The following is an 18149-nucleotide window of genomic DNA, read 5'->3' as shown; positions in this document are numbered from 1 at the left end:
CGAAATGTTCAAACTCCCGGGTATTTTAGCCAGTCTAATGTTCAACTGAAGCGTCGAAACAAAAGTGAAACTAATTCGTGCTAAACACTTCGCTGCCGACAGAATACTTCTACATACAACAAATAGACGTTACCGTTTTTTGTCGATTTGTGTCAGCGCAAAAAGTAAGCATTAATTAGTGCCAGTATGTGAGCAAGTTCCAAGAGCCGCGTAAATCTCGCAAACCAATTAAATTAATCGAAACCGGGCGTACCGAAAGCACAACGTGTATCGTGACTGCTGAACCGGAGCACCATCACGGCAGTGAAGATGTCATGTCAGATTAGCACATGCTGAAGGATGTATCTTTTATTGCACTGGGCAGCTGAAACAGCATCCTCATCATCTACGCGTGCCTCTCACCGGGGGAGCTTCGTTTGAAGGTAAGTCTTTAAAAGTACGGTTGAGTGAAACGTGATGCAGAAACTGTAGGGGAGGTGTTCGTTTAGTTGGCTTTGGTTTAAAACTATTCCGTCTTATCAACGATACCAATGAACTTGAATTCTTGCAGTAACAATTGAATAGTGAAGTTTTACTACAAGTACCTGGGGACGAGCATGGCGTAGTTGGTAAATCGATTGCCTTGTACGCAGCTCACCAGGGTTAGATTCCCAACCCTGCACATAGGATTAGAGATTTTCCCAAAACAGATTTCTCTAACCCAAAAATACGCGAATGACCCTAAGGTTAAAATTTCTATGTGTGCCAGATGTCGATGTTTGACCCTATTTCGGAATCCAAGATGGCGACTTCCGGTTTAGCGAAATTTTCTATAACCCAATCAATATATGTATTTTCGGAATGGTTTCGATGTTTAGTGCAATTTTGAAATCCAAAATGGCGACTTCCGGTTTAGCGAAATTTCTTATAACTCAAGGTTTTTTTTTCGACACCATTTTGCGCTTTAGCGAAATGCTCCTTAATTAAATTAATATGGGTATTTCCTGAATTGTTTTGATGTTCAGTGCAGTTTTGTTGTCCCTTGTCAACATGGGTATTTTCTGATAGAACTTCACAAGCACCTGTTACTAGTTGGTGTATGACACAATTATGGCGATTTTCGGTTTATCAAAATTCTGTATAACTCATTCAAAATGGATTTTTCAAATGCGCTAGACGAATATTTTCCACAGCTCTCCTCGGTTCCCAACCTTGGCTCATAACCTTTTTTGTTATTATGAATATACTCTCGTTAAGGGGGTCTTCCCGGGCTTTTTATTGAAAAAAGATGCTGTATTTTTGCGAATTTTGCATCTAGAAGATGAGTAAAATGTGCTAAAAAATACTGTGAAGCCCCGTTTTCATCAGCATTTTAGTGAGTCTTAGCCTGACAAAACGGCGACATTCACAAAATTGGGACTTTTTCCTTCTTTATACGAAAGTAGCTCTCAGAGTTTCGTGATATTTGGTAAAAGCGTTTCTTATCGAGAAATATTAGGCACGTAATTTGTCTATGTGTTTGCGTTTCGACTCCGTTGACTGTTTTAAACCAATTTTCTTCTTGAAGAGTAATATAGCATTAGGCACGTAGTTTTTATTTCGTCATTAGGGTGCCGCTTTCCAAATTAGACTGGTTCGAATCAATCGTGACTTTTCAAAGGTAATTTTTTTTAATTCATATCTTCTGAACCGGAGGACAATGTAATTCTTACATAACTTAAGGATATATAAAAAGAAACAAGAGAGAGCAATTAGCGATACAACATTTTTACCACACTTCCCAAAAGTTGGTCTACTGAAAAGTGGTAGCACTGCCGAATTGCTTGCAGGTGACCTTGTGTTCGTTCAATATTTTTCAAGATTTTGTTGTGACATATAGTATAATGATCAAGAAATCGAAGTTAATCGCTCAATAGGTCGATTCTCTTGTTGTGTTATGATATAGTAGGCAAAAATATCGCGAGAAAAGTGTAATTTGACGTAGTGATTCTATCGTCACATCCTAATTATCATGAGCGCTAATCAAGTCATCAAAAATACGCCCACTTAGCATCCACAGCGCCAACTGAACTTGACTAGTTGATGCAATGCGAGATCGTTTCGTGTTGTTCGTTGATGTTTATATATTTTATTTTAGTGTGAATGCCAGAATCAAAAATATTCATTTTTATTCTGAAAATGCAAATATATTGCATATATCCAATTGACTTGTGGATGTTTTCGCGCGGGGCTCATTGTATATGAAGACGGTCTCAGAATGTACGTGTACGAACAGGTATTTTTTAAATGGGTCGTTGGATTTACAGTAGAGCTATCGCCTTTTATCTCTTCGGCTAAACATATATACTTGAGTGGCTCGCGATTGTATGGGAAAACTTCAAAATGATTTAAACTAGCAAGCACAGCACTTTTTGAGTTCCTTTTGTGGTCCCAAATGCCTGTGCAATATTTGGGAGCGGTTGGTTGCTTCCCGGGTTTGCGTTCTTAGTTTGTATGGGATTTTATATGGGGAAATCAATTATTTTGCATTTTCGTTAATAAAGATTGCTATTTCACTCAATATGAAAAACCAGCTTTGTAAAACTATAGTGCAAACCTTGATCAACAACTTTGTCGAAGACTGTAACTAACTACGAGTTTTCAAAAAATAGTTATAACGATCTTAGAACTTATGGTAAAATCCAAATGCAGAAATCGATTACTTTTTACAACACTGCCGGTGCACCACTGACATCGACATTAAAAACTTAAATAAATGAGAATATATTCATAAAGTGTTCAGAATGAATTGCTGAATAGCATAGACGTTGTCAGAAAATGAAAAGAAGAGGGGGGTGTACTCCCCAGTCCCTTTTTTAGATTGTTTTGTATAAGACAAAGAACCATTACGTCCTCGTAAATGTCAACGACTGAACATTCATAATATTTTGATAGACCCAAATATGAATCATACTACAATCTTTGTTGTGGGAAATAACATTTACAATATTTAGGATTTACACTTACTAATTTATGTGTTGTTTTTGCTTGAGGCAAAAACTAACTCAGGTCTGGAAATCGCGTTGGGTTCTAACCTGAAGTATATTTCTGGTTCGCCAACATTACCACTGTTTTGCGTGAACCTAATTCAATTGTATCAAAAAAACGCTTGTTTGAAGTAACTATCCTGGTTTCGTTCCTAGGTTCTCAAACGAAAACGTCAATAGAAACAATTTCGAGACTTCATGGAATCTAAGGATATCCATTTTTTTTTAAATTCTGACTCTGAAGGCTAAGAAATAGGGTTTTAAAATATGTGAAACTTATAAACCGCTGTACCATTTTAAATGAGATAACAGTAGAGCCCTTAAATAGTAGCACTCAAATACGTAAGATTAATTTTTAATTCGGCGGTATAAACCTGCGTTGAAGATGTGCTCCTTATGTTATGCTAAACTATCTAAACAGGGAACTGGGGAGTACACAAGCCACACCCCCTCTTCTTTTCATTTTCTGACTACGTCTATGTTATTCAACAATTCATTCTGAACATTTCATTCAAAGGTACCAAGTCTCTGCGATGACTATCTTCTCATTTATTTAAATTTATAGTATCGGTGTCGTGGTGTACTGACAGTGTTGGAAGAAATAATGAATTTCTGCATTTGGATTGAACCATAAGTTTTAAAATCGTTCTAACTATGTTTTGAAAACTCGTAGATAGTTACCGTCTTCGACAAAGTTGTTTACCAAGGTTTGAATTATGGTTTTATAAAGCTGGTTTTTCATATTGAATGAAATAGCGATGTTTATTAACGTAAATGCAAAATAATTCATTTCCCTATATAAAATCCCATACAAACTTTGAACGCAATGCGCAAACCTGGGAAGCAACCGACCGCTCCTAAACTTTGCACAGACATTTGGGACCACAAAAGGAATTCAAAAAGTTCTGTGCTGAAAAATTTCATATTCGACCCACTCTAATGTATACATCTATGGACAATACAAAATTTAACGGTAAATAGATGCAGACAACTTTCTACCATAAAAGCATTGCCGGTCAGTGGGAGATGGTTTGTGTAAACAAACACACACATATACTTCTCAAAAATTGGTCTACATATAAGTATGGGTTATTCCGCGCGAAGTGATCAAGGCACCTTGACGGATTTGAACCAATTTCGGAAGAATTTTTCATCTAAGGCCAATATATAACAATCAAATTTGAACACCCCCTCGTGTCATGGTTGCACCCCTGTTTTGACAAATTTCCACAACCTTTGATTTTCTATTGACTATATCTCTAGTTCTATTTACTCTAGAATCAAACCACAAAATGCTTTTTCAAGAAAATTGTTCAAGGAGTCCATAAAAATTATTATTTTTAGCAGTAGTTATGCGATTTTTCCAGTTAAAAATAAAAAGTAATTTCTTCTCGCGATAACTATACTTCAATTTTGAAAATTTAATGCCATATCGTATTTCTAAGACATTTTTACATAAAAAACACTTGTGACTTCAATATCATTTGAGCCTATCCTGAGATACACCGCTTTGAAGTAAAAATCTGCAATTTCTTATACAAAATCGGAAGCGTGCTGGGTTAAAAAAACAACTGGAGTATATTGAGTTTACACATAATTTATCGTGAAGTAGCCGAGAAATGACGAAAAACTACGTTTTTGGTGTGTCTTTAGCAGGTCAGGGTCGGTTTTTATAACCATTTGAAAATTTTCTCGATATTGGCCAATGAATGTGGAATTTTATATGGGAAAATACGAGTAAGGAATAACAAAACAGTGTATCTCGGGATTGGTTCAAATTATATTGAGGTTATAAGTTTTTTATGTAAAAATGCCTGAGAAACACGATGGCATTAAAATTTTCAAAATTAAAACATACATATTGCGAGAAAAATTTACTTTTATTTTTTAACCGGACTAATCGCATAATTGGCAGCACTGCCGGCAGTGTTTTTTTGCCGGACGAATTTCGCGCCAACTCGAACAAATGTTGGCAGCACCCTCTCAGATTTTAATGAAACTTTTTGTACATGAGAACTTTGTCACAAAAAGCCACTTTGCATATTTTGTCTTTCCAAAAATGATCTAGACTGTCTTTTGAAAAGAGCCAAACTTTTTTTACCAATTTTTTCCAATGGCTATAGTCTAAAAATGACAAATCCTACAAAAATTAATGTAGGAAAAAATTGGTCAAATTTTTGAATAAAAATATTGAAAAAATTCTTCATTGACTGAAAAAAATCGATTTTAACAATTTAAAGTCGATTTACAAAAAAAAACCCATTTTTGATTTGGATGAAATTTTGTTCCAAGATAGGTAAATATGTTCGCTACTTACCGTCAAAAATTCAAGTTGGGCACTGTTAAGGTAAAAAAGTGATTTGAAAAAAAACTTTTCCTTGTCCAAACTGAATTTTTTTCAGTGTTTTTTATCGAAAACTAAACCAATGAAAGTCATAATCATCTCAGAATTAATTTTCCCAGCTGCTAGTTGCCTGATACATGCAACAAGTATCAGTAACGAATTTGGTATATATTCATAACAAACTTGAATGAAGACTGGAAGACTGTAAAACGAGAAGACTGGAAGATTTGAAGACTGCAGTTTATTTGTTCCTCTCAAAACTGATAAATTTAATGAAACAATTGACAAACTTTTCTAAAATTTATTTTATGTCTGATGGAGCAACAGCACAATACAAAAATAGGAAAAACTTTGCAAGCTTGTGTAGATTACAGTCAAGGTATAAATTAAGCGCAGAATGGCATTTTGTTGTAGCATGCCATGGAAAGGGACCCTCTCAAGTAACAATTGGGGTTTTAAGACACTCTTGAAGAGCCTCTTAAAACTTAGATTGCACTAGTAGCGTGCTACAAAACTTTAAATGCTACTTGGGCTGTGATGCTATTGGTGGCACTCTCAAGCGAATGGCAAAAAGAGCCAGTCTTGCTCGCGACTATGGAAATACCATAACAAGTCCCCGAGAGTTATATAACTGGGCAGTTGAACAAACTGATAAAAATATCACGAAATTAATTTTCTGCTACAAATTCACTGAACAGTACAACAAAATAAAGCCAAAACAATATCTGGAACACGAAAATTCCACAGTTTTGTGCCTATTCCTGGGGGCAAAGCAGAGACGAAAAGGTATTCTAATTCAGAAGATGAACCAAAAATATTTTTTTTGGCTTTTTCCCCGAAACCCTTTTTTATTTAAGAGGTTTGCGGTGATTACGGAGACCAATAGATCATCTAAAATCCCAAAACTCAAAAAATTCCATTAGAATATGAGTATTCCTCGTATCTTAACGATTAGTTGAATAAATGATAATTTTTTCCTGCATTCGAGAACGTTTTTAATAAAAAAAATCGCCTAAAAATTGTATTAAAAAATTCTTATCCATGAAACAAAAATTTATGAATAAAAAAGGAATCGTTAAAGTACGAGAAAAATTAATTATGATCAATCGAAAAAAAAAATTAAGAAAATTGATTAAGTAGTTTTTCAGCAATCGTGATCACGGAAAAACAATTTTTAGTAAAACGACATTTCGAGATAATCGAGTTTAAAATTTCAAATTACTACTGCTCTTGGTAGACGAAGCGCGCTTGGAAGCTCTGTAATTTTCGATCTATTTCTCGGATCTTTAAAAAAAATTGGGAAAACATTCTCCAAGGAGTTGTACTTTCAGATAAAGTAATAAAAAAAATCGATTTCATTAAAAATGAAAAAGTAGTTAACCCCTTAATAAAAATATGCGTAGTTGGAAAATTAGACAATATCTTCTCACAAACTGAGTTTTATTGGATTCTGAGATGGTTATGACTTTCATTGGTTTAGCTTTCGATAAAAATACACTGAAAAAAATTCAGTTTGGACAAGGAAAAGTTTTTTTTTTCAAATAACTTTTTCTCCTTAAAAGTGCCCAACTTGAATTTTTGATGGTAAGTAGGGAACATAATTATCTATCTTGGAACAAAATTTCATCCAAATCGAAATGGTTTTTTTGTAAATCGACTTTAAATTTTTTAAATCGATTTTCTTCAGTGTAGGAGTCAATGAAGAATTTTTTCAACATTTTTATTAAAAAATTTGACTAATTTAGTGAAAATCACTCCTACAACATTTTTTTGTAGGATTTGCCATTTTTAGACTATAGCCATTTGAAAACAAAAATTGGTAAAAAAAGTTTGGCCCTGTTCAAAAGACAGTTTAGATCATTTTTGGAAAAACAAAATATGCAAAGTGGTTTTTTGTTAGAAAGTTATCATGTACAGAAAGTTTCATTAGAATCTGAGAGGGTGCTGCCAACTCTGAATACGATTTGGTGCGAAATTCGTCTATTTTTGTTAGACTCCTTGAACAATTTTCTTCAAAAACCATCTTGCGGTTTGTAAGAAAAAATCGTTAGCTTGTGTTCTAACGTACGCGTAGCAGCTGTTGCGTTTCATGTCAGCTCGCATTTTTCGGTGGCAGGTAATACATCCCATGACTGGCGGTGCTGATAGCATTTCATTCTAATGATGCATTGCCAGTTTCATGCATACACGGAAAATACAATGATGACACACCACAGAAAAAGTAGACAGCTATTTCTTTTGCAGCTGAATAAATGGATTGGGTTTGGCTTTCTTGCTCTTTAAATTATATGTGGCGTCAGGTCCGAGTACAGATAAATTCACCACGGTGCGCGTTCCAGTGTGCACAGTGGTGTATACAATGAAGTTGTAACTGGCGTGCGCTCTTTGTTTTGTTTTCCTCTGGCAAGCGGTAGTGCGGGTGCGATTGAGGATTAGAAAAGCACTGGTTGTTTCGTTGTGTAAAGGAGATGGTGATGGCTTATTGGATGCTGCTCTTATGATTTTTTGTTGATGATTTGATACGAGTTGCTTCGGAAAGTTTATTTACGAGTTTATAGAGCATTTTTACACTACCAGGGTAAACTTAAAGTAGTCGGTCCTCGGAGCAAACTGAGAAAAAGTTTTACGTATCATCATGCTATAAACACAATTAAATAACGATCCGTAAAACCAGATTGATTGTATCCACACTAAGCTCGGCTTATTTTATGTGTGGCTAAATGACGCAATGTGCATTTTACTTATTTTGTTTGCGAATATCGCAGCTACATAAGTGAAAAGCTCCATTTAGAGTCATGTCCTGGTACTGAATTCGCTGTCGATTAACATACGTGACAATTTTACGCGTTATTGTGAAAGTTTCACTCTAAGAACCTGCTTGGTTAAGGTTTGAGCATATTATTATTTATGAAAACATGGATTAAAACACGTCCCCTGATGAACCATGATCTGATCTTAGTTTAGCTATAGAACATTAATAGGGAGAATTTAATAAATATCATTCAATCTACATTTCCTCCTGTAATCGCAATCATAACGCTTTGCAAAATGTTCAAAACCATGTAAAATTTGCAATGTTTCAAAATAATTATAAATTACAGTTTGAAAATTGGGCAGGATAAAACGCACTTTAGCGGAAGTAAACTTCACCACATCAAGGAAGCATAATTCACTACAACAACGGGACAGAAAGCTCGTTGGACAAACACGTAATTTAGTTTTTTTGTTGGGATTTCACAAATGTGCAAATCGCCTTAGGTTACGCAATTATTAGGTTTTTAAAACAATTTTTCTGTTTTGGATTAGAAAGATGGGTAGGTAATGTCAACGACATTATCGAAATGAAGTAGCATACATTATAAGCAGTTAATCCGAATGCTGCAATTTTTACTAATTTGTGAAAGGTTTCATTAAATAAGTTATTTCGGTATTTCTATGGTAATAGCGAAAAAACGGTACAAGTATATCCGATTCTCTGCTGTTGCCAATTGAATTGTTTCACTCTCATTAAATGCTCTTTTCAGGGTTACCATATGAGGATAAATATGTTCGAATATTTTAGGTTTCGATTTACATATACCGATATTTCGGTATTTTTATTAGAAATAACAAAATAACTGGTTTTGATACAACAATCAGAAGATAGTCAAAATTGTAGCATTCGTATTAACAGTCTAAAGTGTATTCTACTTCACTCCGGTTATGTCTCTGGCATTACCCACCCATATTTTATATTGTAGAAAATGTTTTTCGATAGCAGTTGAGAGATTTTTGAAAAACGCAGTATTTTGGAGGCCCGATATAATTTTTTTAAAATTTTGTCGAAGACATAGACATAATCATCTGCTAGGTTCATATCCTGAGGGAAGCAGAACGTTTCTCACCATAGTTTTCGCTGCTCCATAGGTTGACTTATGTTTTTCAAATGACCGAACATTTTTGGAAAGTATGCCAAAACGTTATGATGCATTATTAAAGAAATAAATCGTTCAGTCGCCGGTATATATATGACATAATTCCTATTGTCTCTAAATTGTTAATGAAATTAGCTTTCATTCACTGAGGTCCAACAACATCATTTTGTAATGATGACTAACACAGATTTTTGAATGAATATTTATTCTATTCATCACAAATCGCATCAGGTTCATTATCAGCAAACAAAATAATTTCGATTTTTACAACTCCGCTAGTGAGTACAAAATGCCCTCTCAATCATTTTACCGCTAAAAAACTTTCAGCATTTTTCGGTAATAAATAATAAATGAAGACTAAAAATAGGAGACCTACCATTCTCGCAAAAATAATCATAGATCAGAGTATGCCCCCACGGGTGTCGTAAATTTCCTCCAGCAGACCTTTATATTTCAATTTAACGTAATACGGTAACGAGCGCGGCTGTTCAATTATTCTAGAGAAAGCAGCAATATCATTTACAATCATCTTTCCGTCTAAGGTACAGTTTGGCGTGGATACTATCAAGCTATCTCTCATTACATCCACTTGTATCTTATCTCACTAGCAGATATTATGTCTGTAGTAGGTTTCTGTGCTGATGTAAGGTTGGCTTATCTGATAAAGATTGCTTATTCGAATGTTACGTCTACTAATCCCTACTACAGATGTGTGCTAGCGAAAATGTCTAAAAATAGAAATACACGTGGAAATGTCCTTGGAAATGTCGCTGGGAAGTAAATGCTATCAAATCTACCTGTACACACATATGTGTCATTTCTCTATCTTCACAAACTAAAATTGGACTTTTATTTAGCAGACAAAACTAAATGATTTGTTCGTAAAACGTTTCAAGATTTGATTTTGTTCTGAATCGGACACATATCCCTACTCCTATGACTAGATTGTATTGCAGATATTCATGTTGTTCGGTATACAGTCTTCCTCGATTGGACACAACCAGCGAGTTTTGCTGGATATCTTCTGCAAAGTGGTTGAATTTGTTTGGGATCCTAAAAGTATGAGAATTTTATAAATTTATTTTCAGTACGTACTTGAACTTTTATTTGAATTGAACGCAAACTATACAATTATATTTTTTCACATGGTTGTTAACTTTTTTATCGTTTAAAATATTTGAAAATCAGACCCCTTCCCCGATACGCCACCATCTTCACATCGTTTGTGGTAACTTATATTTGCAGAATTTATCCAGCATCCTCAATAGGCACATTATTACTAACCAGCCTCCGACGGATGCCCCATCGCTCCTGCTTACCAACTACAACACCCACTTCATGGTCCACCTTTTCACCGCATGGTTACCATAATAGTAAATAAGGACAAAGTTTTCGTTTCTGTTTGCTTTCATGCATCGTTTGAAACTAGTTTTATGAAAAGCACTACCTCACTGTTAGCAGAATTAAAACTATACATATGTTTTAGTTTCGAGTCAAATTAGAAAAAGTGCTGCAAACTAAACTGGAACTAAAAAGCTTTCCTAGGAAATCACCGACATGTGGGTTTTTTTTCGCTAAAACAGCAATAAACGAGAAAAGGAAATCTACAACTAAAGGATTGTTTTGTCTGTACCCTCAAGAAGTCGGAAAAGACCCAGCAACAGTGGCATCTTTTTAATGAAATAGTACTTGAAGCTTGGTGTTATTGTTTCCGTTTCTCAAGTGCATCACTAAACGAAAAAGGAAGAAAAAGGACATCGTCTCGATTGTACGGTAGAGATTGGATGGTGCAATGATGTGATGAGTTACGTTGAAAACGACGTTTGCGAGTGCGAAAAATCTCTCAAAGTTTTCTTGTACTGTTAGAGTGAACTCTTTCGAAATGACTTTCGTGATGGCCTTTTTTTTTTTAAAATTTTATATAGCGTATGAATGAAACCAATGTATTACCTTTCCGTAGAAAGCAAATTACGTGCATAAATAAATTATTGAACAATGTAGGAGTTAGGTTGGTGGGACATATTCCTTCGACTCGAAACAATGCCCGCGCAAAAATAGCGCTATTGTACAAACCTAAGGCATATACTATTGTCCTACTGTTTATCTTGATTGGACAAGAAAACAGCCTGTCCATTTTCCCTCAGTTTTGAATAATTGATGCAATTAACAGTTGCAAAGGTACAGTGAAGAAATAATAGAAAGAACTGTTGAATTCTACAAAATACGACGTTTCTGATGACCTAGTGTGTTAATATCAGGGAAAGCTCACAATGTTTCTCCCCTAGTGTGTTTCAGTTTAACAGGCAACTGCTTCCGAGCATAAGAAGGAAAAATCTGACCCACTCCTTTATGAGGTCTTTTGCCTCGCATAAAAAGGCGATGAACTTAACTACAGCGCCGGTAGTGTTTTGTTTTGGTCCATATTTCTTTGCTCCAAATATTTGGTTTAAGTGCCACAAAAATAGTTATCTTATACAGTAGGAGTCCATTTTTGGCAACAATATATTTTTTTCAGTTGCCAAAACTGGAACATGTTTTTCAGTTACCAAAACTGGAACCGTGCCAAAAATGGAACCTTGCATTAAAAGCTTTTATTTTCAATTTGTGACATCGTAAATGTTACAAGAACATTAATTATATAAGAATATGTGAAATAGAATAAAATAACAGGAAAAATCAACAAATTTAACTTTTTTCGCTATGCCCGCCCCCATAAAATATAGTAAATATGACTCCTATGTTTGGAAATAAAGTAAAAAGCGATATCCATTATTACAACAAAAAAATTATTGAGCATTTTCAAAAGATTTACTATGAACAAAAATAATGTTGCCAAAAACGGAACTTTTTTGTTGCCAAAAATGGAGCATGCCAAAAACGGAACGTGCCAAAAACGGAATCTTACTGTATTCGCATTTTAATAGTCATTTCCCCATAATCCAAAAATGCCCATAAAACTATTACGCAGTGCTCGAGTTCTAAAATTTATAGCTTGTGTTGTGCTGAATGAAATGACATACATTTTTCTATCTAATGCTAAAATTATTATTATGTTAAACAATTAATTCACTTTTTTGGGTTTGACACCCTCTTTAAGATTTTTTGGTAGCATTAAATGAGGAAAACAGATCGAAATGGTGAATTAAACGAAAGCAAAAAAAATCCCCCAGTAGCAGGATTTGAACCTGTAACCATTGGGACTCCGGCCTTATACACAAATTCTTATGCTATCCCTGGGTTATGATGACGTTCCAGAAAGAACACATGATGATCGCATTGGCGACAGTGATCAGGTCCAGCCTCTAGGGGGATTTTTTCACACAATTGCTTTCGCTTAACTCACCATTTTTCGATCTGTTTTCCCTGCTGGATGCCTCAAAAGTCTTAAATAAAGTATTATTATTTAGGTCAAAACAAAAAAAGCATTATTTGTTTAATTCGACAGGCGGGTTTGCTCCCGTCATACCTCTGTTTACTGGGAAATGGACCAGCAATGTTACGATTAGCTTTGGCATCCACTGAAGTACGATAGGTAAAAAATAGGATTTTCTGAATCATTACTTCATGGTCAATAGGACGTAAAATTAGACACCAGACGATAATAAAAACCCGGGGATTTGGTATCTAATGTGATCTTGCTTTAGATGCAGGGTACGATCATTATCGCCAATGCGATAATCATGTGTTCATTTTATGACGTCATCATATTCCAGGGATAGCAAAAGGGTTTGTGCATTGGGTCAGACTCCCAAGGGTTGCTGGTTCGAATCCTGCTTCTGGGAGGATATTTTTCACATATTTGCTTTCGCTCAACTCACCATTTTTCGATCAGTTTTCTCCGTTGGATATCACCAAAAAGAGTGCACCAAACGAAAACCAAAATTTTGTGGTTATAATATTGAGTTGCTGAATACTTGGTGGTACCACAGCTCGCAGCCAGTGTGGTACCGCCAAGTATACAGTGAACCAATATTACATTATATTATTGTGTGAATACGACGAAGCTCTTGTTTTAGGACTGCACTTCGGGACCGGTATACTAAGATGACAATATTGGGATGATCGAATCAATTATGTCCCCGACATCAAAGGTCTTTTCTAGAACTAGCATACGAGAATCTAAATGACGTACTGGATTTTTTATGTGCCAATAATATTGCGTTTTCAATGTTTGTAAATTTGCATAAATAACAAATTTCAAAAAAAAACTAACGAAGCCGATGCTGTGGTGCAACTTTAATTTTTTGGTATATATTTCCAAACAATACCAATGGTTTAGAGCACATTGCGTCTAGTCAATAAAATTATTTCATCCCATATTTTATTTGCTGCATAGCTTGCTTATACACACCAAAAAAATCTGAATTTTATCGTTGACGTAATTGCAAACATGACACAATTCAACAAACCGTAATTCACGAAATGACTAAACATAACCTTGTTCCGTTTAATTTTACATGAAACATTCACTTTACATGCGCAATGACATAAAATTACATTTACTACCATTGAGAAAAAAAAACGCCGTATGTGGAGCAAAATCACGTGATTTACGAAATTCAACTTCATGTAAAATTAAAATCAAACGTAAAACTAAGTCATTTTTGATGCTCGTATATGTCAGGGTCAGGAGCCGTAAATTTACACGATTTTTTCTAGGTGTGTACAAGTTGCTGATACTCCCTGTTACTCTAAACGACCATGAGGTGTGCTCGTTGAAGGACCTATAGATTGCTAGATATTGTTGAGAGAAGAATTCTTCGTTCAATACTCCGAGAATAACCCGGTTGCTTGAACCACAAGCTGTATTGAGTATACAAACATGCTGGCATCATAAGCATGATTAAGCACGTTTGACTACAGTGGGCCGAAATAGAGATCCATGGGACAAAAGGCGAACAGGAAGACGGGTTTGTTCAATAAGAACGTTCTTAGGTAATGCAAACCCTGTAAAAGTCGGTTGAAATGAATCTGATGGACGCTACCCTTTTTCCACGCTTCAATTATTCGCAATTGAGTATCTTTACTTCCTCACGAATAAGGATCACTAAAACGCCCAACTCTGTATTACAGTGAGAGTTGCTGCGATGATAACACCATCAATTGCAACGTCATACGATGGAACGCAAACGTGAAACTTACGCGTCAACGGCTCACAGGAAACTGTTTTGTTAGTTTGCTTGTTGTTGCCCATGCTACAGTGAAGCTTTTCGTGTATGATATTCCTTATCTCTTTTACTGCAGAGAATCGTGGTGTCAAATCTCTTGCAATTTGTACAACATTAAACGTTTTTCTTTCCGCGTACAGGCAAGCACCAAATATTTTTTTATTAACAATATAGTACACTCCTGTGAATCCCATACGAATCATAAAGGACATAAATGTAACGCCATCTCCAGGCGAGAAAGGCTTTTAATCTTAATAAACAATCATTCTGCCTTTAGCGTGCACCGTTGAATGAAATGTAAAATGCGTCCACGAGGTAGAAGAGAAAGGTGGGCGAAATTGTCATTTTCTAATGTGCTGGTATTTTGCCTGAAACATTAGGTGACAGACCGGAACGTAAGAATCAATAGATGGTCAAAATAACAGTTGACGTTTGGTATTTATTTACCTACCCGAAATATTGGGTGTTGATCGGTGTAATTTGTTTCTGCATCATCCACATCTACTCCAAACTAGCACAACCTTCTCCAAATTTGTTAGAGAAATTTATTCAAAATACACGAATGAACGGATTTTCAATCACTTCCATTTTTCCACTAAACATTTTCGTCTGGAAAATAAAATTTTGTGTCTTTATTCCTGTGACTATGTCTCTCAATTAGTTGGGTACAACACTACAATATCCCTTGTGTGTCTAATAATACAATCATTAAAATGACATGATGTAGGTTTTCCCTACTGCAAATAAAATAAATGCATAATATTTTACTCACACGTTGAGAAGTATTGCCACCTGTGCTGCAATGTTTTGTAATGTAATAAGAACTGTCATTACGTACAGCAAAATTTACAGTGTACTAGTAACCTTTTGTGCCACGGCGGTGCTAGTGTGGTGTCTTTTATTAAATGCAAAAGTGGACTATATTGTTATTTTATAATATTTGCAAGCACCCAAAGAATCTCGAGGATAAATTTTGATATGTGCGGAGTGTATTGAAACTTTGATATTGGATTCAAACCTGAAATATTTTCTAAATATGCAAAATAGAATTTTAAATTTCACAAATGTATGAAACATTTTGATGTGTGTAATTTTCTGAATCATTACTTCATGATCTAACCAGCCGGAATTTGATTCGGAATTCTGGCTCAATAGATACACACCTGATTCCAGCTCAGAATCGGTTGCTTTACTTGAGCCGGGATTCAAGCAGAAACCAAACAAAATTCGAAATCAAATTCTGGAAATGCGAAAAAAGCGTATTGATTAAGTGCCAATGAGAGTATACTCAGGTGCCAGCTACGTTGTTTGAATTCAATTTTCTTGCACTCATTTTGTCGTAATCCAACTGAGAGCACTGACTGCATTCGGTGTAACCTTTTCTACCGACAGTGTTGAGAACTGTCAATGTTATTTAATGGTATCTTGTCACTGTTGAAGTAGCTGTGCGGAGCACGGGGTTAGTTGGTGGTGTTTCAAAATTTCATTTTTACCTCTTTTATTTAGGTAGATCGTGAGTAACGCGTATGCGTTCCATCGTAAGATGTTGAAATTAATGGCGTTATCACCGAATTAAGTCTTACTGTCGAATATCTGCTGAAATATGGTGTTGGACGTTTTACTGTCCCCATGCGTGAGGAAATAAAAATACTTTATTGCGCATGCAGAATAGTCGAAGAGAGAAATAGGTTCACCATCCCGCAGATTACTATTTTTGCACTGTGAACAAAAACCTGCTACTTACCCCGCTTGCGGAACTACTAATTTATTTCCGCCGCACAGTCTCTAAAAGATAACAATTTTTGTTCGTGGTTAAGTGTAATATCTATACGGATACTGAATTTTTTTTCAGAGACTATCCAAAAATAATACCGTACATAATACAAAATGTATAAATTTAGAAAATTTCCTTATCACGCTCGGAAACAGAATATCACCCACAACTGCTATAAAACAAAACGTCATGCAGCTTAAACACATCGAAGAATGTATTTCACATTACTTGAGGTCTAATAGAAATTAAGCAAAATGGAAACAGCCAACTAGCCCTGAGCACCCCAGTAAACTAAAACCAGCTAAACTCGATTGTCACCAGAATAAATGATCAATGAAACTAACTGATTCTGATTGTAGTAGTTTTAACCTTAGGGCCATTCGCCTCTTTTCAGATTAGAGATATCTCTTTTGGAAAAATCTCTAAACCTATGTGCGGGGCTAGGAATCGAACCCAGGTGAGTTGCGTACAAGGCAATCGCTTTACCAACTATGCTATGCCTGTCCCCGAAACTAACTGTTATTCATAGTTTTTTTTTCCGAGGAAAGGAGGGATATTGTAACATTTTGAGTTCCAACAATGTTACTGTATAACCCGATTCTTCCTACAGTATTGATTACAAAAGTGATTTGGAATGATGATTTTAAAAACCTGATTTTGCCAATAACAATTATTTTTGCTTTTCCCATATAGAAAAGTTTTATATGTAATCATGTACTTTTGTGATATACACATTTCTCTATCAATACACTATACAAGGTCAATACATTATTATTTATGACACGCGTGAGAGCAACTGTTGTTTACATTTAAACCTTCTTTAGGTGTTGGGGTCAAAATGACCCAAAATAAACTTTAAAACCTAGAATACTTCAAGAACTTTAAGACCTAGAAGTTTGAGATTTCTTGACTTTCATCAATAAAATTTTCAATTTTAGGACATTCGTGCAGAGCTGTACAAAAAAGTTGCAAATAAAGTGTTAGCTGTTCAAATTAACCCGGACGAATACAGTTCTAAGAAACCTATCCCGATCAGAATGAAATAACAAGATTATAACAGAACACAATTTTTGTAACATATTGTGTTATAAATTAGGTCTCGTTAGTAGTTAAAATAACAGAAATTTATAACAAGTAACAATGCGAGATATAATTTTGAAATATTTCTGTTATGTGTTTCTGATCGGGATTTCAACCAAATCGCAATTTGTTTGCAAGAGCACCAATTTCAGTTTCTGGTAAATACTACCGATTTACACCAGGTTGGCCAAATTGCAGGTCTATTCACAGAAACGAATTAAAAACAAAAACAAAACAAAAATGAGAATGTATGTATCAATTTTGGACATGGTACGACGGATCTTGGACGTTCAGGATTACGATGCCGTTGCTGGTTCTGGCGGTACAATACTCATAACGAATCACCTTATGTTTCTTGTTAGACATGTTTTGTACATATCTGGTAAAAATACTTCGTCATAAACACATTTTTTCAAACATGATTCTTGATTTCTAAACATGTCCAAAAATGAGACATGTTTATAGCGAGTGGGTAAAATGAACATCTGGCGGTGTTAAAATGAACAGCTTCTGGTGACCTGCAAAATGTCCTGTATGTATGCAATGCGCAGCGTTGGAAAGCATTTTCCGATCAATGCTAATATCCCAACAAATCATGAGCTTTGCATACACACAGGTCATTTTGCAGGCAAAAAAAAATTGTCACGGAAGAATTGAATTTTCATGACGTAATATTAACCATTTTACAATCCTGTGACATCGAAACACATCTACAAATTTGAGGTTATCCATGGGTGTTTGAACTTTTAGGATCTGTTTGAGAGCAACTAGAAAGCTTGTTCTACACATGAGATATGATTATATTGTCTAAAATTTGATTTTTCTTCACCGGTCCGGGTGTTTTTTTTCCCACACACTAAGTAC

At 35.2% G+C, this 18149-nt stretch overlaps 1 protein-coding gene across 15 annotated transcripts in view; it reads left to right on the top strand.

Annotated features, from left to right (window-relative positions):
* LOC131684155 (uncharacterized) overlaps positions 1–18149 on the top strand; it is a 527188-nt gene that overhangs the window by 25020 nt on the left and 484019 nt on the right. For 2 of the 15 annotated variants that reach the window (XM_058966768.1, XM_058966770.1), the window contains exon 2: positions 103–422. The exons of 12 other annotated variants lie outside the window; for them this stretch is intronic. The gene's annotated coding sequence lies outside the window, so the exon portion shown is untranslated. Of the gene's footprint in view, positions 1–29; positions 423–18149 lie in introns of all 15 variants that reach the window. One more of the 15 variants, XM_058966769.1, reaches the window with a different exon arrangement.

This window comes from Topomyia yanbarensis, chromosome 2 (genome assembly GCF_030247195.1).
Source record: "Topomyia yanbarensis strain Yona2022 chromosome 2, ASM3024719v1, whole genome shotgun sequence".
Lineage (NCBI taxonomy): Eukaryota > Metazoa > Arthropoda > Insecta > Diptera > Culicidae > Topomyia > Topomyia yanbarensis.
This window is presented reverse-complemented; position numbering and strand designations above follow the sequence as displayed.